Below are 22,801 nucleotides of genomic sequence, written 5' to 3' on the forward strand. Positions count from 1 at the left end.
TGGATCAAAGAAAAATTCATGAAGGAGATATTAATTGATTGAAGCTTTAAAGATTAGGTTTAGTTACTTTCAGAGTATAGAACCCTATGTTCCTCATCTCTCTGATCCAAGAAATTAAAAGTTATAGTCACCTTTTGATTATCTATGTACAAATTATATCATCCTTCCTGTGAATTATGCATGAGCAATTTTTATTCTTAGACTTGATTCCCCTCACCATCCAGCCATTCTATTTTCAGGGAATATAAATTTCAACATGGATATACATAATCCATCCCAACGCAAAACAAAATTTTGGGGAGTATCATACTCTTTATTAGACCTGGATTCAAATCCTGCATTTAATACTAACCATATGATAATGAAAAAATCATTTTAATCTCATATCCCTCAGTTTTGTCATCTCCAAAAATGAACATGATAGTACTTTTACTACCTGGTTCACAGTGTGATGATGAAGAAAAGCTCTTTATAAAACTTTATGCCACACAAATGAGATTATGAGATTATTATGAGATGCTTATAAAAAGTACCATGGAATTATATGGAATCATAACTTAAATTAATAGACAACTGTTACCTAATTTATGGACTACTAACCTAATTAATTTACTTATGTTAGGAAGATGAACATGGATTCCACCAAATAGAGAACTGACAACTCTTAAGCACCTTGGTAATAAGAAGGTGAGCCAAAATCCTGCTCTATTTGCTCTAATCTTCCCAGGCTACAATTTGAACTTCCATATCCAAGATGAAGCCTATGGGAAGTGAAAAATCAATAGGTCCTGTTTATTCTGCAAATGGTCCAAAGTTGTGAAAATAATCAAAGGTTCAAATGTAAAGAAAATGAACTCTTCCAATCTAAACCGTGAAAATACTAGGTTGTAAATCAAATGATTAAAAGAATGTGGAATACTTGAAGGGAAGGAAAAAGAATTCTACAATATATGATTATTTATTTATTTTATTAATTAGTTTGATCTCTAGGGGGAAAATCAGTAAAGTAAATTAAGAAAAATCTTTCAAAAGTTTTTTAATCTAATCATTTATTTCCCCTGCTCCTTACTCTTTAATTCTCTTGATAGTTCAGTTTGTAATGATTCATAAAGCTTTCTTTTATTGCTATTTAATTCCATTTTCAAAGCCAACAGCTTTGACATCCAAGTTATCTTGCAAAGAAGATCGAGTGATTTGCTTGTGATTTTAACTTTAACATTTGCTTTTTACAGCTTCCTCAAGCCCTCTTGGGAATTCTTCAGCTTCAAAAGCAAACTGACTACTTATCTCCTTAGACACTCCAACAGCATTGTATCAGCATTGAACTTGAACAGTATAACTATCAGTAGGTCTAAAATGGATAAACCAGGCCTTATTTATTGAAATACATACCAGCTCTACTCCTCAACCCCCACTACCCCCTCAAAAAAAACAAGTAGGAAGTAACATCATGACAATATACACTCAATAGAGAAGTCAATAATTGTGCAGGACTTCTCATCTCTAAAATCTATTCCTAGAGAGGTAGATAATGTCACAGAAAAGGAAACACAAAAACCAAAAGAGGTCCCTTGCAATAAATGGAAAGAAAAATCACATTTCAAACCCTTGGATTTTCCCACAAACACCTGCCAACTATCCCCACCATACTAAGGTGAAATTGCTTGTAGAAGATTTTTTAAAGAAAGGAAATAAGACAATAGTATTGTTTTCATAAAACAATAGGGAGATTTGCATAGTTTCCCATGTAAGTTGTGTGCTTTGTTTCCCCTTTGACAAAAGGTCACCAGGGAAGAACTTACTCCTTATACATATTTGATCATAACCTATGATTTCATCTGTGCATGGAGCTGCCAGTGTAGAAAACTCCCTTAATGAATGGAAACTCACCTTGTGATAAAAAAAATGAGAGGTCCATTGATTAGATATTGCTACCAATCACTGAATCAATGACACTAACAAAATTATCAGCAAATTTTATTTATGTTCACAACACAGGTCCATCTGTATATGAAAGAAAGTCAGAGCATCAGCTTCAGCAATCTCATGTAGCAGGATGCCTTACAGTAGAAGGAAGAGGGAAAGATAAGGGTGTACTCATCAGAAGGGGAAAAGATAAGGACCTCTGTTAGTGAGAATGGAAGATGTTGCTTTGTTTCCCAATCTTGATTGTGTAGTTGGTGTGACAGAGGCACTGTCCTCTTATCAAAGTGGTAGCAAGAACTCTGAGACAAAGTTTCTTTTCCATCACAGTCTTTCTCTTCTCACAGCATCAGCAAGAGGCCTGAGCCAGAAGTTCTCTTGCCACACCTTAGATGGTCTTAGATAGTAATGTGGCACTGAAAGGTTAAGCTAATTGACCATGGCCACACAGCCAACATGTGTCAGATACAAGACTTATTCTGTATGTTGTTTGATGCCTATCAACCATGTTGACTTTCTGTGCCTTAAGTTTGAAACTTAATAAACATCTCTTAAAGTGTGTTAACAAAATTTAGGAATAAGGGAACTTACTATCAAAAATGTTATCTTCTTTTAGGAGATCCCAGTGAAACAGAGGTTCCTAAGAGGATTTTGGTGGTAAATACATTGGGAGAAGAAATACAGAATAAACTCTGAAAGCTAATGGCACAATCCCCTTTCTATAGAACTCAAGGAATTGCCTCAGCCCTGATGAACCAAATGATACTTTCTAGTTTAAACCTTTGTCTTAAGAGATTTTTTTCTATCATGTATTCTACCCAAAAGTCATACTCAGTATCCCTACAGTAGTACTAGTAGCATAATAAATAAATATCTTGTTCTCTTTTTCCAATTCTCTCCAACCCTCTTCTTCCTATAAAAAGATAATTTTCAAAATAATTTCTCAAAGAAAGAATGCTACCCACTGTTGCCTCCTTCCTAGTAAAGAAGAAGCAAAAATCAACATTGAGCTTTTATCCAGTTTCTAAATCATTCCCCCAAACTCAACAGAAGCAAACATTTGGTCCCCTTTTAAGCAAGTCTACCTTCACTCAGATACAGGAAAAGTGCTGACAAGGAGCGCAAAGACATGTGCTTTCATTTGGGTGGATCATCTCTGCCATGTGCAGCTATCCATTAACAAGTGGGAAGGTCTTTTCTGACAGCACAGCTACTTTTTTTGGATCCAGCCTATCCACTTTCCATTGGGCAAGCTGCTTGAAAAATCAGCTAAAATAGATACTATCATTCTGTAAAATTCCTAATTTTGTGCAAAATTAATTACATCATTGAAAGTATGTATAAATACAGACCAAGCCTCTGTTGCTTCAAGCCTTGCTGATTACAGCAGCCTTCTCATTTCAATTCACCATTTTGGGTTAATCTTCTTTTAAATGTTACTGTCATATCACCTACCTGCTATAAAGCTTTCAATAGATCTTCACTGCCTATTGAACAAAGAAATAACTCCTCAGTTTGATGTTCAACATCTGGTCCTAGCCTGTTCTTTCTGACTTATCTTGCTCTTTCTTTCCAAGATAAACCTCTATTTTAACCAGCCTTGTTTCCTCCCTGGCCTCCCAACATTCAAAGTTCATTCCTGCTTTTTTGCCTTTGCTTTTGTTTCCTGCTTCCAATGCTTCCCTCCTTATCTTAACCTATTTATCCAAATTTTGTTCACCTCTCAATACCCAACTGAAGTCTTACCACTTCTATAAAATCTTCCCTTACTCAAGCTTATAAGTAAAATGCTTTACTTTGCTAAAATGTTGTAAGAATGTGTTATTATTCTTATTCTCTTATGACTCTAGCCTAGGTTTTTCTGAGTTCCTGTGATACTTAATATTTGCACCAGGCATTTCCTTTCATTTTTAGTTAAATATGATTTGATTACTTTAGTATATATCAAAATATGTGCAACTGAGGTACAGGCTGTGAATAAATTTTATTTCCAATTTGGGGAGGAGGAAGACTACCGGGGTTTTTTAATTCCAAGTTCCATCCTTCTTCCCCCAACCTTGTGAATTTGGGTCCAAATAAGAATCTATCAGAATTGAGAAGCCTCATTTCTTTTGTTTCTCCCAAGAAGTTTAAGAATAGAACCAACTTTCTTGATCAGGGATATCAGAAGCAAGCCTGTTAGCCTTCAGCATTCTCAAAGGAAAGAGACAGAGAGACAGAGAGAGTCAGAAAGACAGAGAGACAGAGAGAGAAAGACACACACAGAGAAAGTCAGGAGAGAGAGAGAGAGAGAGAGAGAGAGAGAGAGAGAGAGAGAGAGAGAGAGAGAGAGAGAGAATTTATTAGGTGTTTAGTACTTTTGTGCCAGGCATTGTGCTAAGTGCTGAGGATACTAATACAAGTAAGAAACATTGTAGGGGGGAAAAATGCTGAAAGGAAGGCTGGCATACATGGGGCAGTATGTCATTGAGTTGGTCAGGAAGTGACATGAAGGCTTAGTTCCTTGCTGGATAAAGTTCACCTATCAAAGAGGGGGGACCAGGGTAGAGTCCAGGTTTGGGGGAGAGGGATAGGGAATTGAGGATGATGTCTGGTGCATAAGCTGTACAGAAAGGAAGAAGAAAATGCCTTCATGCTCCATCATAAGGATTTCTTAAGGTCACACCAGTTTGTGAGAAAATTAGGCCTTCTTTGCACTCGTTAATTTACTATTTCACATTTTCCTGCTGGAGCTTCAGCCATGTATAAACAGCATTATAAAGAAGAATAACTTGGATAGACCCAATCCCCAGAGCATAAATGTGGCCCATGATGAGAATAATAAGTCTGGGAAGCTCCACCTAAAATCTGATCTATTGTCTTGCAAAATCGTTAAAAGGATTTGCATGTAGATCTTGATTTCTTTACTAGAGGCTAAGCTCTTTGAAATCATATTTATATTTGCCCATCCTGTGAGACTCATCTATCTCTATCTCTCTCTCCTCTATCTCTATCTCTATCTCTATCTCTATCTCTATCTCTATCTCTATCTCTATCTCTATCTCTATCTCTATCTCTGTCTCTATCTCTCCATATAGTTCCCTTAAATTCTCTACCCAATGTGCCAAGGTCCTTTCTCTAGACCCCTTGACATTGCATGGATATCAATGGAAGTTATGGGCTATCCATTGGTCATCCCTTACTCTCCCTACAGAATTGATGGACCTCTTTTTCTAGTCATATATTTATTTTATAATATATTTTATACCTTTCAAATGATTTTATTAGGCAAATGGATCACCAGCTTTCTTTTTCTTTGATGTGGAATTCTGGATCTGGGATATCATTGATGTTGAGATCCTCCCCACACCCCACCACAATCACAAGGAACAGGAATATTCCCTCTAACAATGCAAATAAGGAACTTTTTTTTATATTATCTTAGAGGACTGATAGAATAAATGACTTACCCAGACTCGAATGTGTCAGAGGCAGTTCTTGAACACAAGTCTTACTGTCTCTGAAGCCGGCTCTTAGTTTAACCACTTCAAGACCAGACTAGATTGGTCACCTATAATAAGAAATGTGAGTTTTCGCTGGTTATTGCTTTATGCCCGCTAGTATCCTATTTTTTTTTTATCTAGTTTCCAAGAAGTAGACAATCCATCATGCAAAATATTTAAAATATTCAGCAAAGTCCTAGAGGACAGTTTCTCTCCCCACTCTGTTCTCATAGACATGATAACCTTCATTACCTGTAGCCGAAGTAAACAGCCCCATGGGAGTACCCAGCCTTCACTAACAGGGAAAGCATAGACTTTTTGACAAAGTTTATACTCTCTTTTTGACAGGAAATGAAAAAGAAGTTTGAGTTGAGTGAGTAGGAAGCTGAGCAAGCCCCTGCCTCCAAAAAGGAAGCCAAACACTCACAGCCTGCCCTGCCCTCCTGTTCTCTGAGCTCATCAGAAAGGATGGGGCTCCATGGGGACTTTTCCTTTCTGAGTAGCATCACTTTAAAGTAAAGGATTTATCCTCTCTCACCACCTGTTTCAAAACACTCAAGCCATCTTTGGCCTGTTCTGCAAGTCGTCTTTAAACCCTGGTGAAGTTGGGTTTCTTACATTCCTCCCACCTGCCACATTTTCTTAACTGAAAGCAGAAAGTGTTGCAATTGTATGTATTCCCGTGGGCCTGCAGAGATTCAAGGAGTTCTAACAGCACATTTCTTTACGTTTTTAAAATAGGACAATGCAGGGCTGAAAATAGTGAGGTTTGGGGGTAGATCTTTTTTAAAAAAGACTTAAATATGGTAAAATCAATCTAAAAACTGTTCTAGGCAGCTGAGAGGCAGGGGCTAACATGAGCAAAGGGAATAAAAAGAGCTCTGAAGAGCCCATACCAGTTGCTAATACTTAATCTCTTTAAATAATGAATTAGCTGCTCATATCTACTGTGGCTCCTAAGAGAAAGCACTTTCTTTGTGGAGTGAAGTAAAGCTTGAATACCCATGAATTATTCAATATAAAGTGTGCCAGTTAAAATGCCTTGATATTGGAAGTCAAGTGTAAGATTATCTCTTGTCTGTCAAAAAGCATCTCTACTGTGTTACTGAGACCTGGAGGAGGGGGGCCAGAAGTAGGGATAAGAGAGGAGGCAAGCCATCCACAGGCATAACAATGAAAATCAAGGCCTGTGGAAAGATTGAGGAGCAAGCTCTTCACTACTTCTGAATCTTGATTCAATTGCTCTTTCAAGCCAGGCTTGTTGCTCTTTCTTTTCTTAAGCACAACATATGATTCAAGGGTCCTAGATCATAGGGTCATTGATTGAGAGCTAGAAGGGCCTTTAGAGGTCATAGAGTCCTAGACCCTCATTTTTCACATAAAGGGACTAAATACTAGAGTAGTGAAGTGACTTCTCCAAGGTTCATCGAGTTTCCATTGATCAGAAACAATACTAGCTATTAATCAATCAGCCTTTGCTGAAATATCGAGAGAAAAGTAAGGTTTTTTATTATTATTACCAGGTTTGGAGGCTAATTTTTTGGACCACTTAGCTTTTATAAACTGAGTGTATCCACGAAGCACCAAATTTGATTATAAGAAATGTTTGGAAGTGTCATATTCTTAATATACAGTATTACATCATTAGCTATGCATTATTTCATTAGCATTCAATTTCGAGTTGGTTGTTTTCCTCTCTCTGTCTCTCTTAAAACAAGCTCTGGGTGTTATGAATATTTTACAGAAAAATTTGTTGGTCCTGAAGATTCCTTAATATCCCAGAAAAGAAAGTCAATGTAGGTCCAATAAAAGCAGAGCCCCTGGAAATTCTTGTTCAAGATGTTAAATGTATCCAACACATTTCACTGAGGCATTTTCTTTATTAGCTTTGAATTCTGGTTGAGTCCTTATGGCTATGGTACTGTGTAACATGGCTTCTCTCAGGGCAACATATTCCGCCATACTGATGCATGTCAGACAGCACCTGCAGAGAGAAATTTTCCACCTTTCAAAGGGAGCAGGATCCTCAGATTGAATTTGAGACACTTATAAATTTTTCACTTGGCATCCCCCTTCCTGGGACAGTGACGTGGATAGAGGACCACGAGTAACATTACTCAAACAGGCTCCCACAAGATTATCAATCACTAATAATAATCATTTAACAGTTTATGTTTACCTACTATTTTACATCCATTTGAACCTTGTGAGGTAGATAAAGGATCTTTGGCTTAGTGAAGTGACTACAAGTCAGAAGATCCTGAATTCTGAATTCTGTCTGTGCCTCTTGTTAGCTATGTGATCTTGGCTAAATCCTGCATTGTCTCTGTGATTCTATTTCCTTATCTCTAAAATGAGGATGACACTATCTGTACTACCTAGCCCACAGAAGGATGATCAGGTGAGATATTAGGGTACAAAATATTGTTTTATTATCGTTATTATATTTTATTATTATAGCTATCATCACCATGATCTGTGATTTAATCAATGTTAGAAACTACTGGTATGGAAATTTATTCCTTCAAAGCAGATCAATATATCTAAGTAATAGTCATAGTGTCTCTTGACACTATGGTGTTAGGTGACATCCATTTTCATACACACACACACACACACACACACACACACACACACAGTATGTTTCAGAGGTAAAACTCGAATCTGTGTCTTCTGACTCCTACTCAGAAGTGCTTTTCCCAATTCATACTGCCTTTCTAAACCTAAGTCTTTCTATCAGTGGAAAAACCTACCTAGAACACAAATTCAGGCAGCACTGCTTTATAAGATATTTGCCTCCATAGGCCCATCAGGATCCGTTGTATCTGCATTTACGACACTTCCAAAGTTTCTGCCTCTCCACTCCCTGTCAAGGTTCCCAGAAGCCTGAGCAGAACCACCACTCATGCACTCATGGACAGCAGCCACATTGTCTCATGGATGCTAGGAATCTCATAAGGCATTGAGTAGCACATCACAGGTGTTATGTCAAATAACCCAATCAGTTGTGAATCTCAGTTCTATTTTCCCTCTGGGTAGTGGGTATTAAGTTAGCCTTCCAGAGAAATTTAAATGACTATCAGAAAGGCTTCTCACACACCTAGTTTTATATGGAATCAAGCCCAGGAAACTTGTTTAGGGATTATACTAAGGTGTTCTTCATTTTTAGTCTGTGAAAGAAGCTTGCTAAGCAATGGATCTTCCTACCTTATTTGAGCAGAGCCCTACTAAATAATCAGGCAGTCAATTTCTAGGTTCTCACTAGTTTTCCAGGATCTCTATGGGAAAGTGATCACTCTTTCAGAATCCTCAGCCTATAGCTTACTTATAACTGCTAATGTCTGTATCTGTTTCTGTTGGGGTCCCAAAGCTTTCTGATGCTTTTTCTGTGGCATCCCTATCCTGTAGGATATTTGGCAGGGAGGTATTCACTGATGATGCAGGGAAAGACCTTAGTGATTTACATTCATTCATTTATTCAGTATTTATTATGTACCTACTAGGTATAAATTCCCAGCAAGTTGAGGCTTGCTGTCCTTGCCAAGTGAAGAGACATAGCAGCCAAATGTCATAACAATCTTTAATATAACATGTCTGTAAAATCCTATGCAAGAAGATGGTGGGAGATTTTGAGTAGCGCTGCCACATAAAAAGAAACAGTGGTTAAAATGAAAATTTAAGGAAAACTTAGTGAGAGAGCCAAATAAGTAAAATCATCCCACAGGCATCATGGTTCACCCTCCCTGCGCTCTCTTAGCTGAGAACTTCATATTTTGCTGAAAAATCGAGACCATTCACAGAGTTCCCTTTCCTCCTCCTCCTCTTTATCTTGCATCACCAAGATACTTCCCCCACTACCACAATCTTTTCCACCCCTGTTTCACATGAAAAGGTAGTCAAATTTTTGTTGGCCAAGGCAAAACCCTTCAAGTGCATATGTGATCTTATCCCATCTCATCTTCTCTGGTAGATTGCCCTATCATTCCTAATCTTTCTCTAAGTTTCAATTTCTTCATGCCTACTGGCTTCTTCCCTGTTGTCTACAAACATGTCCATGTCTCCCAGATCTTCAGAAAACTTTCACTTGATCTGTTCATCCCTGCCAACGAATGTCCTATAACTCTCCTCTCTTTTGTGGTCAAACTCTTAGGAAAGGCCATCTACAATCAGTATCTCTATTCCTTTTCCTCTCACTCTCTTCTGAACTCTATGCAGTCAGGCTTCCAACATCATCATTCAACTGAAACTACTCTCTCTAGAGCTATTAGTATTTTCTAAATCACCAAATTGAATGGTCCTTTATAAAACCCCATCTTTTTTTCTCTTTCTGAAGTCTTTGATGATGTTGATCATCCCCTTCTCTTTGCTATAGGTTTTCATGACACTACTTTCCCTTTCTCACAGTTTTTTTTTTACCTGTCTTATTGTTCCTTATTATCCTTTGAAAGATCTTCATCCTAGTAATGCCCCCTAACCATGGATGTTCTCCAAAGCTTCATCCTGGACCCTCTTATCTTTCACATCTGTGCTATTTCACTTAGTGATCTCATCAAATTTCATGGATTCAATTATAATTTCTATTCTCACAGTAATTTATCCAGCCCTGACCTCTCTCCTAACTTCCAGTCTGAAATCTCCAAATGTCTATTGGACATCTCAAATTGAATGTTCTGTAGACATCTTAAGTGCAACATTTCCAAAATGGAACTGATTGGTTTTTCCCAAAAGTCCTCCCCTCTTGCTAATGTTCCTATTTCATTGAAGGCATCATTATTCTCCAAGAACCCAGGCTTACAAGCTACACACCACCCTTTACTCCTTTATCTCTCTCATTCTCCATGTCCAAACTGTTGCCAAGTCCTACCTTTGTAGGATCTCTCACACATGCCCCCTTCTCTTCTTTGATATAGCTGCCATATTAATATAGACACTCCTTACCTGAAACTTGGACTATTTCTTTCTGGTTGGTCTCCCTGCCTCCAGTCTCTGCCTACTCCAATCTACCTTCTACCCAGTTATCAAACTCTAGTGCTTGCCTCTTACTTCCAAGATTAAATACAAAATCCTCTGGCTATTAAAGTGTTATATCACCTGACCTCTTCCTACTTTTTCTGCCTTCTTTATACTTTACTCCCTTCCACATCCTCTGTGATCTAGTGGTAATGGCCTTTTTGCTATTCCTCAAAGAAAATATCGCATTTTCAACTACACTTATCTTCACTACCTATCCTTGGAATTCTTTCCCTGCTTACTTCTACTTCCTGGCTCCCTTCAAGTCCCAGCTAACATCCTACCTTCTGTCAAAAGTCTTTTCAATATCTCACATTGCTAGTGACTTCGCTCTGAGATTATCTCCAATTTATCCTGTATATAATTTATTTATTAGTGGTTTGCATGTTGTCTCCTCCATTCAAATGTGAGCTCCTTGAAAGTAAGAACTAGTTTGTTTTTTTTTTTCATTTCTTTTTATCTCCAGAGCTTAGAACATACAAGGCACTTCTAGGTGACACAGTGGTTAGAGTGCTAGGCCTGGAATCAGGAAGACTCATCTTACTGAGTTCAAATCTGACCTCAGACACTTAGTAGCTGTGTGACCCTGGACAAGGCATTTAATTCTGTTTGCCTAATTTTCCTCATCTGTAAAATGAGCTGGAAAAGGAAATGGCAAAGCACTACAGTATCCTTTCCAAGAAGACCCCAAAAAGGTATCACAAAGATTTGGACACAACTGAAATGACTGAACAATAATAAATACTTATTTGAAAAACAGGAGACGAGAACTAGAATAAAGCAGTAAAATTATATATAACCAATTCTTTTCACTATCAAGGATAGTGTATCTACCACATTTGGACTCTAATAGTTTCCAATGTTCTATGTGAAGAAGTAGAGATGATACTGAAATGAATCATGTTAGGAAGAGAACCTGGACTAAATCAAGGATATACACTAGAAGCATCATAATTTTAGAGCACTGAACAATAGATTCCAAAGGAGGGAAGGATAGTAAATGCATGAAAAAATTTCTCTAACCTTATTACCCAAAAAAGGTTACCAGGCTTTCTTGGTAACAATAACTATTTGCCCATATACCTACTTTTCTACTTCTGAATGAATAGACTATACCATATTACAAACTAGAAACTGTGTAAAAATTGCATAAATTATTTCATCAAAGAATTATGATCAGAAAAAGTATGAGATGGTTATGAAAGGGGAGAGTTAACAAATACCTTGGAAGTTCCCTCCATTGGTATCAAGGCTATGTCAAAAGAATTAGAAGACCCCATGGCATATGGAATGTCTCTTTGAGGCAGATTTATGGGAAGACACATAATGGATAGGTATCAATGGGTAACAATCTGCATCATTAGAGGGAATTTCAACATTAATTTAGATCCCGGGTCCATCAAGGGAATAGAAGTATATAGAAGACTGTACTAGTCAAGGTGTGATCTGGGGTCATACCCAGCCTCCCTGGTTCACAGTTCTTTCCTCTATAGCAATGGTTGTTAGGATAGATGTTGTCTGAGGTTCCTCCCAACTCTATGACCTCACAGGTCCCTTTCAGCTCTAAATCTGTGATTCTACATCCCAATCCAGTGCTCATTTATCTTTCTCATATAATTCTGAGTAGAAATTTCATAAAGAAAGAGATAAAACTAGGAATGAAACATTTGGTCTACTCCAAAGTTTTATCCTCCTGAATGGAAAAGAGAAGTCATGTTTTTAAGTGGCTAAAGAACTAAAGAAAATCACTGAAGGTTTTTCCCTATTAAATACATCAGTCCTCCATTAAAATCCTATTCCAGTGCCTCATTGGGGCACAGCAGCAACCCTAAATCCTTCAAGGTTATGGCAGCAGAATATAAATCCTATGATGGATCTGTCTGTCATCTAAAGTGCAGCATAGACAAGCTTCCTTTCATTTCTTTTTTCTCTTCTTTTCTTTGGCTTTCCTCCTTCTCTCCCCTCTCTTTCTTTTTCCTTCTTTTCCTTTCCTTTCCTTCCCCACTTTTCTTTCCTTCCTTTCCCCCCTCTTTTTCCTCCTTCTCCCTTTACCTTACTTCCTACACCTCTCTTTCTTTCTCCTTCCTCCTTCTCTTTCTTTTCCTTCCCTTCTCTTCCAATCGATCTATATTAATAGAGGCAATACCCACACCAATGAAACTATGTACTTTTAGATGTGTTAAGGTAGTTAGAAACTCATATCTAAGAATATTTTGCCGCCCCCCCCATGAAGAAAACACTTTTTAGATCTGTTAAAAATAGGGATGAAGATATACATCTCTGAAAGATATTGTCTCTAAGCCTCTATTTTTCTCATCTGTAAAATGAGTCCAATGCTGCTTTTAGTGACAACACTAGGTTTTCATTGTTGTTGTTGTTGTTGTTGTTATAGTGTTGTTGATGTTGTTGTCATTTCTGTTTTGGAACAAATCTAATCATGAAACAATGGGTACAATGGAAAGATCAGTGGCTTTAGAAGCCAAGGACCTGAGTTCAAATACCATCTCTATTGTTCGTCAATTCTGTGACCTAGGGTTATTCACTTTACTTCCCTGTACCTCAGTTTCCACATCTGTTAAAGGTGTTGGATTGGACTATGATCCAGAGAGTTTATCTTCCCCCCCCCCCAAGGCCTGTGCTACTCTACTATAAGAAATAAGCTAAACATCTGCAAGGGTAGATTGGTTTCCTCACATCATTGGTCTCAGTTTCCACATATGAAAAATAAGGTTTAACTAAATAGCCTCTGAAGTCCCTTCCAGTTCCTAACTGTAATCTAGTGGATAGAAACTCTTTGTATGCATTAAACTCTTTGTACGCATTAAAGTATTATGTAAATGTGAGCTACCAGTCAATAGTGGTGTAGAATTGGAGAAAATTAGAAATAAAATTAATGTTGAAAGTTTAGTTCAAACTTACACCTAATTTTGTAATACTTTCTATAACTTCACTTAGAGTTAGCCATCTAACCTCTACTTGAATAATTCCAATGATAGGGATTTTACTATTTTTCAAAGGAGCCATCTCCATTATTAGATAGTTCTAAATATTAAAAGGTTCTTTCTTATATTGCCTCCTCAATCAGAGGGCTAAGGATAGGGGAATTCTCATATTAGGCACTAATCAAAAAGTAATATTGAAAGAACCCCAAACAGGAAAAGTTAAAGAAAGAAAAATAATCCAATGAACCCTTGCAGTTCTATTGTCCTAAAGTTCTTTTTGGCATTCTGGTAAAAGGATTCATCATCACAGCTAATATTTATATAGTGTTTTTTAATTTTTTCTTTTTTTTGGCGGGGCAATGAGGGTTAAGTGACTTGCCCAGGGTCACACAGCTAGTAAGTTTCTGAGGCCAAATTTGAACTCAGGTCCACCTGAATCCAGGGCCAGTGCTTTATCCACTGCGCCACCTAACTGCCCCTATATAGTGTTTTAAAGTTTTTAAAGTACTTTACAAATATCTCATTTTTCTTCACAAACACCTTTTAAAAGTAACTCTAAAAAAAAAAGTAACTTTATTTTCCAGTACAGGTTTTCTTGGTTTGGACTGCACAGAATATCATGTCGGGTGCTGGGTACTCCCTGCTATCCCCTTCTCTCCCCCTACTTTTCAGCTTTCTTTTGTGTATTTTCTTACCGTTTCTATTGTAAGCATTTTGAAGGCAGGGATTGTCTTTCTTTTTCTTATTTGTATCCCCAACCCTTAACATAGTGCCTGGAACATAGTAAAGTTGCTAAAATTATTAAGTCATTTTTCAGTGTCCGACTCTTCATGTCCATATTTGGGCTTTTCTTGGCAAAGATACTATCTCCTTCTCTATTTCCTTCTCCAGCTCATTTGACAAATGAGGAAACTGAGCCAAACTAGGTTAAATGACTTGCCCAAGGTCACACAGCTAGAAAGCATCTGAGGACAGATTTGAAATCAGGAAGAGGAGTCTTCTTGACACCAGGCCCAAAACTCTATCCATTCTGCTACCTAGCTGCCCCATTAGCAAGGCTAACAAATGCCAAAAAAAATGAAATTATGAGTTCCTTGGTAGCCGGGATGCATTTGACATACAGTTGGTTACATAAGGTCTAGTGATGAAAACTGAACTTAGACCATAGTTACTCTAACACAAGTATAGGGGGGCGCACATTTCACTTGACTCATAGAGTGAGTTTCCAATCCAATCTAAATCTTATCCTTATTATTTATTCCAGTGGTTAACTACAACTTTTAATCACTAATCTAAATTTTATATTGCTAAATCATAACTAAGATGGGGTTACTGGCCTAGAAATTCTGAACATGTGCTAATAACAATTGTCTCAAAATTGTTCATTTCTGCTGTGTCTAAAGCCAAATTTATTTCATTCATTTATTAAGTTGTGTGCTCCTTGTATAATTATTTTATTAGGTATTTCTGAGGATATACAAGAAGTAGATGATGACAAGTCAGTCAGTCAACAAACAGTGAATCCCCTACTATATACTAAGCAATATACTAAGCCATGGGCATGAAAAGAAGGGTAAAAGATAACCCCTCCCCTCAAGGAGTTCACAGTCAAATGGGAGAAGACAGCATATAAAAAGAAGATGGAAAATGAGGAGAGTGCATAAATTTAATAAACAAAGTATAGTAAATTTAATAAATGTTAATTGAATTGAATTGAACTGAACAACAATCCTGGGATATGTGTGCTCCTATGATTTACACTTTATAGATGAAGAAACTGAGTTAGATAGAAGTTAAGTGACTTACCCAGGGTCACAAAGCTAGTGAGTGTCTGAGGCTAGATTTGACCCCCATACTTTCTGACTCCAGATCCAGCATTAGCAGCCTTAAATATGGACTTAATAAACAGATTTCATCAATATTGCTTGCTATATTGAGTAGGGACCCAGGGAAGGATCAGATCACATAGGCAGAGCCTTTCTGGTCTTCTTTATCTTCAAACTACCCCCAGCATGCTGATTGTTGCCTAACTTTCCTTTAATTTAACATGCAAAGCACTTACTATGTGCCCTGAGAGAACTGACATTTTAAATGATCAGTAACTATATTGCTTTAATGTGATTGAATTTCAGACCATTTCTTGGGAGCAGGTTTTGATAGGACAGAGCTAGAGAACAGTCTCTTATTGGAACCTGAGGGGGTGGGGAGAGGAAAGAGAAAGCAGCAAAAGAAAAAAGGTGTTAGGTTACATTGACTCTGGTGGATCTGGGTTTGACTCAGAGGATCTGGGTTCATATCCCTCTTCTGGCTCTAATTACTTGTGTGACTAGGCTGGGTAAGTTAATTAATTTCCCAAAACCTAAATTTCTTCATCTTTAAAAGGAAGGAGCTTGACTATAAGTGGAAGGTTGTGCTACCCAGTTTTGCCTAAGGCCTGTGATGCTCTAGTATATGCTATAGAACTGTCAGTGTGGCCTGACTTGGTTTCCTATATTAGATAATTTGGTCAAAAAGTTGGATACAAAGTGATTTAAATTGATTTGTATAATTTTTAAATAATATTTTAAACTATTCATTTTTATGGGGAAGAATTCTTCTAGAGCTCATCCAACTAATGATCTTTGAATCCCGCTGTGAATAAATCTGACCAGGGTCACAGAATGACCCACCTGCTCTCTGAGGTTACCAGCCCTAGGCACCCCCAGCCCCAAAGAAGAGAAATACGTATGCATGACTATGTCAGTGTTCCACAAGTTATTCAAAAGTGTTCTCCAAGTTCCCTGCCCTTTTGTTATCTCATGTTTTTAAAGGTATGGATACTCACTGTAATAAAAATCTTTCCTTTTATTAATAAAGGATAGGCCTCCAAAAGTCTGATAAATTTTGACTTGTAGAAGTCACAAAGTTATAAATGATGAAAAACATAGATCTTTACTATTTTTCAACATGAAAACAACACCCAAAAAGAGGACTCCAGAGGAGAGGAAAGGAATTGTGGACACAAAGAGAAAAAAGAAAAAAAAACCTTGCCAAAAGAAACCACCAGACTTCAATGCTGAATACCCTGAATCCTATCATCTTTCTCGGCTACACACTCCCATTTAACTCTAACCCAATGTTACAGAAGAAAAGGGAACAGAAATGAAACCCTAATCTAACAAGTTAAAAAAAATAAAATGGCAAAAGAGAGAGCTAAAGAAACCTGATCTGCCAAAATGAAGCCATCATGGACTGCCAAATGTATAAGGTACCCCAAAAGTAGTTCTACAGATATCTCCAGCTGGTCAACATTTTCCTCTTTCGACCTATGAGGCTGTTATATTTCTTGCTAGGTAATGGGAAATCAGAATGATTTACCTTGAAAGAAAAAAATACCCTTTAAATAAATATCAAAACATCTTAGATGTCAACATTTCTGTCATTGTTGGTACTTTTTTTTTATTTACACCAATAAAATTTGGAATTATGTTCAGTTAGGGAGGCAACAAAGCCTCCTAGAGGCCTCCTAGTAAAACTTGGGCAGTCAGTAGACAATGAGTTTTTGGACTCAATTCCATGGAGAGTCTATGAGTGTTAAGGATCATCAATTCCCTTCAAGGACCATGCCACTTCTATGTATAGAATATAGCATATCACCAAAAGGACTAAGGGAAACTGTTTCCATAATATCAACAAACATCCATTTCTAGAACTTCAGTCTCAAGGAGATTTTCAGTAGGCCTGATGTTAATTTCCAGATACTGAATTAATGTCTTAATGATCATGTAAAGCAGTGGTGTTAAACTCAGATAGAAACAGGGACCACTAAACTGTACATAAGGATTCCTATGGTCCTTTTGACTTAGAAAACTACTTATTAACATTATCTATGTTGTATTGTATTTTGTTTATTTTGTTAACTATTCTCCAATTATATTTTAATCTTGTTTGATGGCAACCCTTAGTCTTGCATGTGGCAATGTCTCAGTGGACAGTGTGTATGACACACCTGATGGAAAGAAAGAAAAAGAAGGGGAGGGAAGGATATGGTGAGGGGAAAAGAGAGGAGGAGAAAGGAAGAGGAGGGAGAGCAGAAAAAGGCATTTATTAATTTACTATTTGTCAGGTACAATTCTAAGGGCCCTGGATACAAATAGAAGCAAAAAGACAGTCGCTGACCTCATGAGGCTTACATTCTAATGAAAAAAAAACACAGAAAAGAAAAGAATCCACAAGGGAATGGGAGGTGATGGAGGAACGGGAGATGAAGGTGCTAGAACAGGAGACACGGCATAGGAGATAGGGTTTTGAAGTCCATAGAAAGGCAGGGACAGAGATAGATAGATTTCCCTTCACTAGAAGTCATTAAGTAAAATCTTCAAGATCACTTTTGGGAGATTCTATAGAGAAAATTCTTGATCAGCCAGTTATATATGACACCTTAGGTCTCTTCCAACTCTAAAATTCTACAATACTGAAAAGATTATTTAGATTGAAACCTTGAAGCCAGTGATGAACCAATTTATTTCCTATGTCATAGAATCAGTGTCTGAGCTAGAAGAAAAAAGTCATCTGACCAACCCCCTTACTTTACTGAGGAGATAACTGGGGCTTAGGGATTTGTCCAAGGTCACACATGCATGAAGAGAGCAAGCCAGTATTTGGGCTTACATCCTCTGGTTCCAAAGCTACCTTTCCTGAGATTGTCATCACATCAAATCCATATGCATTGCACAATTCATGGCATGAAAGCCATATGCATAGTTAAGAAGGGGTTTGCATCTGAGAGATTGCAAGCAAAGAAGTAATTTGAATATTATAAACCTACATCAATACATAAATTCTATTATGTTTGACTTAGGTATAATCTTTAGAAAGTTGAAAGACTAGAAATGACTGGAAGAAATTCTTTAAACTTCAGATCTAGTAGAAACAGTCTCTCCTTTTGACCATTCCTTCTCCATTATCATCAAACCATAGAACCATAGAATTTACAGTTTGAAGGGGTCTTAGAGTTCAGACAGTAGAACCTTCTGATTTTTCAGCTGAACTAAGTGATTCTGTCTGCATAAACCCAGGTTAAAATGTGGAGCATTGGAAAATTAAGGGCATTTAGAAACTGGAATAACAGAGATGAGCTAACTACAACCTGTCTTTATAGGCTACATCCAGCAGCCTTTTTCCTGGTAATGCTCCAAAGTCCAAACCCAGGTTGATTTACAAAAAGTGCCAGTGAAAGCCCCTGACTATCCCAGCAAGGGCAAGGTAATCTCACTAAGGTGAATATCATCTTAGCTCCTATTTAGGAACAGACCCACTGCTAATGGAACGCCGAGATTTGATACTCATTTGTTACCTGTTCACTTTTTCTTTTTTCTTTCTGAATTGCCAACATGAGGTTTTTATGAGAGGTTTGTGTGCTACTTTTTAATTTCCCCTTATAGTAAATGTCATTAAAGAATGGTAAATATTTTTATGCATTTCTTCTCTTAACTGTTGTATTGTTTTTTGTCCTTCATTCTCAGCTTCTGTTTTTTGTTTTTTGTTTGTTCTGTTTGGTTTGGTTTTTTGCAGGACAATGAGGATTAAGTGACTTGCCCAGGGTCACACAGCTAGTAAGTGTCAAGTGGCTGAGGCCAGATTTGAACTCAGGTCCTCCTGAATCCAGGGCCAGTGCTTTACCAACTGTACCACCTAGCTGCCCCTGTCCTTCATTCTCAAAGAGGACCATGACATTGTGGTGATATCATGATTTGCAGTGAACTGGATTTAAGTGAAACAGAGCTGTGCAAAGTCACCAGCCTCACTCTCTCCTCCTGAGCCATCTGGGTCCATTGACAAGATATACATCAGGATGACTAGAGATGGCCTCAGATGTTTAAAGCAATTGTGGTTAAATGACTTGCCCAGGGTCATACATCTAGTAAGTGTCTGAGATCAGATTTGACCTCGGGTCCTACCCACTTCAGAGCCAGTGCTCTATCTAGTGTTCCACCTAGCTGCCCCTTTCTATTAACTAATTGGTCTATGAATATAGTAGCAAAATTTTATAGCTGAATAAGTGTATTTTGAAATTCCAAATGTGTAGTTCTTCCTTGCTGATGGAACGTAACTATAGGCAGCACAGGGCCAGACTTAAAATCAGGAAGACTTGAGTTCAAATCCTGCCTCAGACCTTGGACAAGTCATTTGACTTCTCTCAGTCTCAATTTCCACATCTATAATATGGGGATAATAATAGCACCTAGTTACCAGGGTTATTATAAGGCTCAAATGAGATAATATCTTTGTATGGATGTATATAGGCAGTGAGAAGGTAGACTGGATAGAGCACTGGATGGAGTTAGGAATATATGAGTTCAAATCTGGCCTCAGATGTTTACTAGATGTATAACCCTGGGCAAATCTCTTACCCATGCTTGCCTCAGTTTCCTCATCTGTCAAATGAGCTGGAGAAGGAAATGTCAAACCACTCCAGGGATTTTGCCAAGAAAACCCCAAATAGGATCACAAAGAGTCAGACATGAATAAAAACAACTCAACAGCGAATTGTATGCATATATATGTATATGTTTATATATATGTTTGCAAACTTTTAAATGCTATGTAAAAACTAGCAATTATTACTATACTTCTATGATAACTCAGCATATAAGGTAACAGTACCAGGAAATATAAAGTTCATCTTTTTTTAATGGTGCCTGCCCATTTAGGACTCAAATTTTATTATGGATTCAAAGTCAGTAAGATATTTGGACAAATTCATACACATGTTGAGAAACAGAAGGATGATAAGTGATATAGTTTTGTGTAAGCCTCCTCCAGACATCAGTAGTCCTCCTTACTCTCCAAGAGTTTGGAAGCAGGGTTTAAATCCCAGCTATTGTGTCCTGAGTGGTCTGGAGTCCAATCAAAATAATATGGTAATATTTTGTACCTGTAATGCAGAAATGTTGGGCGAGAGACAAGTAATAGATAGGGACATGCTTAATACGTCCATATGCTCAGTTTTCATAAGTAGCCAGGGATTGACTCCAAATCTTACCTTTGAATGATTCCAAAGTGTTGACAAGGTGTGGAGTCTCAAATTACTTGGTCTTAAGGTATCAACAAAGAAAAGGTCAACCCTTAACCACAAAGAGCAGACTCTAAGTCTTAAGGAGGTATAAAGGACACAGCACAAAGCTAGAGAGAAGCAAGGCCACCAGAGCACAGAGGAACTTTCATTTTTTCCCTGCCCTACATATCTCAGAGGGTTATTATGAGGATAAGGTGAAATAAAATATAAAGATGCTTTAAAGAAAAAAAAAAACAGGAAAAGCTTTACACAAATTTGTCATCTTTGTGCCAGGGACTCCCAATAATACAAAAGATTCCAGCCCCCTTGGAATCGCCTCTGGCCAAGGGCCTTTACCTGGAATCTTGGAGGGGCAGTCTGTCTTTATCCTAGTGATCAGGCTGGTCACAGCCTATCCCAGGCAGTTTTATTACAAGAAGATAGAAAAGAAGTGAAAGCTGCCTGCGACATCCCCCAGGACACCACACCAAATGACAGTTTTCTGGAGTCCCATCTCAACATCTGCCTGGTCCTTGCTGAGAACCTCAAGGCCTGGGCTTCTTGGAATCCTTTGGGCTCATAGAGGCTTCCCACCTGATGCTCCCAACATGGAGTTTGGTTTCTCATGCTTCTGCTCTTGGGCCACAGCTCTGCTCACTATTGTTCTCCTCACCCTTGGGAATTCCTCCCATTTCCAAATGCAACAGAGGGAAATAATTTTGAATTAAATGTGTGTGAGGCACTTTGGAAATGCTATACAGTCTAAATAATTCTACCTTTTTCTAATTGTGCCCAATCGAAAATCAAACATTCCTCCTGTTCTCAGGAGGTCAGAGGCAAAGTTGTTATGGGGACTCCCTCCTGGTCTGTTACATAGTCTGGTACCTACTTTGCCAAACCAGATGTTGGCAGGTATAAAAATCTGAGACAGCTGGTTATCCATCCCCTTAGGGCTAACTGCTCCAAAAATCACTTTTTTTCACAGCACACTTTTGGATTCAGAATCTCTAAGCTAATTATCAGGGTTGTGAATCTCAACCTAATCATCTCTACTTATGTCTCTAGAGTAAAATGAAATAAAAAACTTAACCCTTACTTTGCTGACTTGTATGTACATAGATGACACATATAAAATAGGCTAATGACCCTTGCAGCTTTTAAATTCTGAAACAGTTCTAATTTCTAGGGCTTTTTTTCTTTCTCCAGTTAACAATTATCAAAAATAAATAAATAAAGCTCCTAGTGTGTGTACCGTGGGGCATAGAGGTATCAAGTTTTTCTAAAATTCCTGTCCTTGATGAACTCAGTCAAAAGAAATGCTTAAATGGGTAAGGCAAAGAAACAAGGAATACAAATAACAATGACAACTATAATAATATTATAACAACAAAAACAATAACAATGATGGTGGTGGTTAACATTTATAGAGGGTTTTAAAGCTTACAAAGCAAAATAAAAATATTATTTCATTTGATTCTCATAGGAATCCTGTACTGCTATTATACCCATTTACAGATGAGATCACTGAAGCTGACTGAGAGAGAATAAGTGACCCGCTCAGGGTCACACAGTGTCTAGGAGTTGAACTCAGTTCTTCCTATCCCAAGTCCAGAGCTTTTCCTAGCTATAATACTATATCTATATATCTATATCATCTATCTATCTATGTGTGTGTATGTATGTATATACACATACCCCTATATATAATAATATAATATAATGCACTGCTTAGTTATAAATACATAAACACATCCTATACCTAACATTTATATAACACTTTAAGGTTTGCAAAACACTTTACACATATCCTCATTTGATCCTCACAACAACACTATAAAATAATGATTATCTTCATTTTACAGATGAGAAAACTGAGCATGAGAGGAATTGTGACTTGCCCAAGTTCATACAGCTAATAAGTCTCTATAGCAGGATTCAAATTTGGGTCTTCCTGACTAGAATTCTAATCATCTATCTGTCTGTCTATCTATCTATGTATGCATATATATATACACATATATATGTGTGTATATATATATATACACATATATATACATATATATAAACATATATGAAAATACATAGACACATTTCCGTGTGTGTGTATATATATATACATATATATGCATATGCACTTGAAAAGGCAAATGAGCATGAAAACAATTAAGCAAATGAGAGTAAGTGGACATGGGGAAGGTATCATGTTAATGAGGTTTCTAGGGCATATGGGTCTGTTTCTATTCAGTACTGCAAGTTCCAGTGGCACCAACGAGATTTAAAATGTGCTTGGGAGGATGGAAAGGGGCCAATTTGGAATAATGGAATAAGAGTGTTATTGCAATCACATGGACGATATAAAAGTTCAGAAGTGGGCACAGCAAGGAAGTTTTTCCAATTAGAGTGAAGAA

The sequence above is a fragment of the Dromiciops gliroides genome, chromosome 1 (genome assembly GCF_019393635.1).
Source record: "Dromiciops gliroides isolate mDroGli1 chromosome 1, mDroGli1.pri, whole genome shotgun sequence".
Lineage (NCBI taxonomy): Eukaryota > Metazoa > Chordata > Mammalia > Microbiotheria > Microbiotheriidae > Dromiciops > Dromiciops gliroides.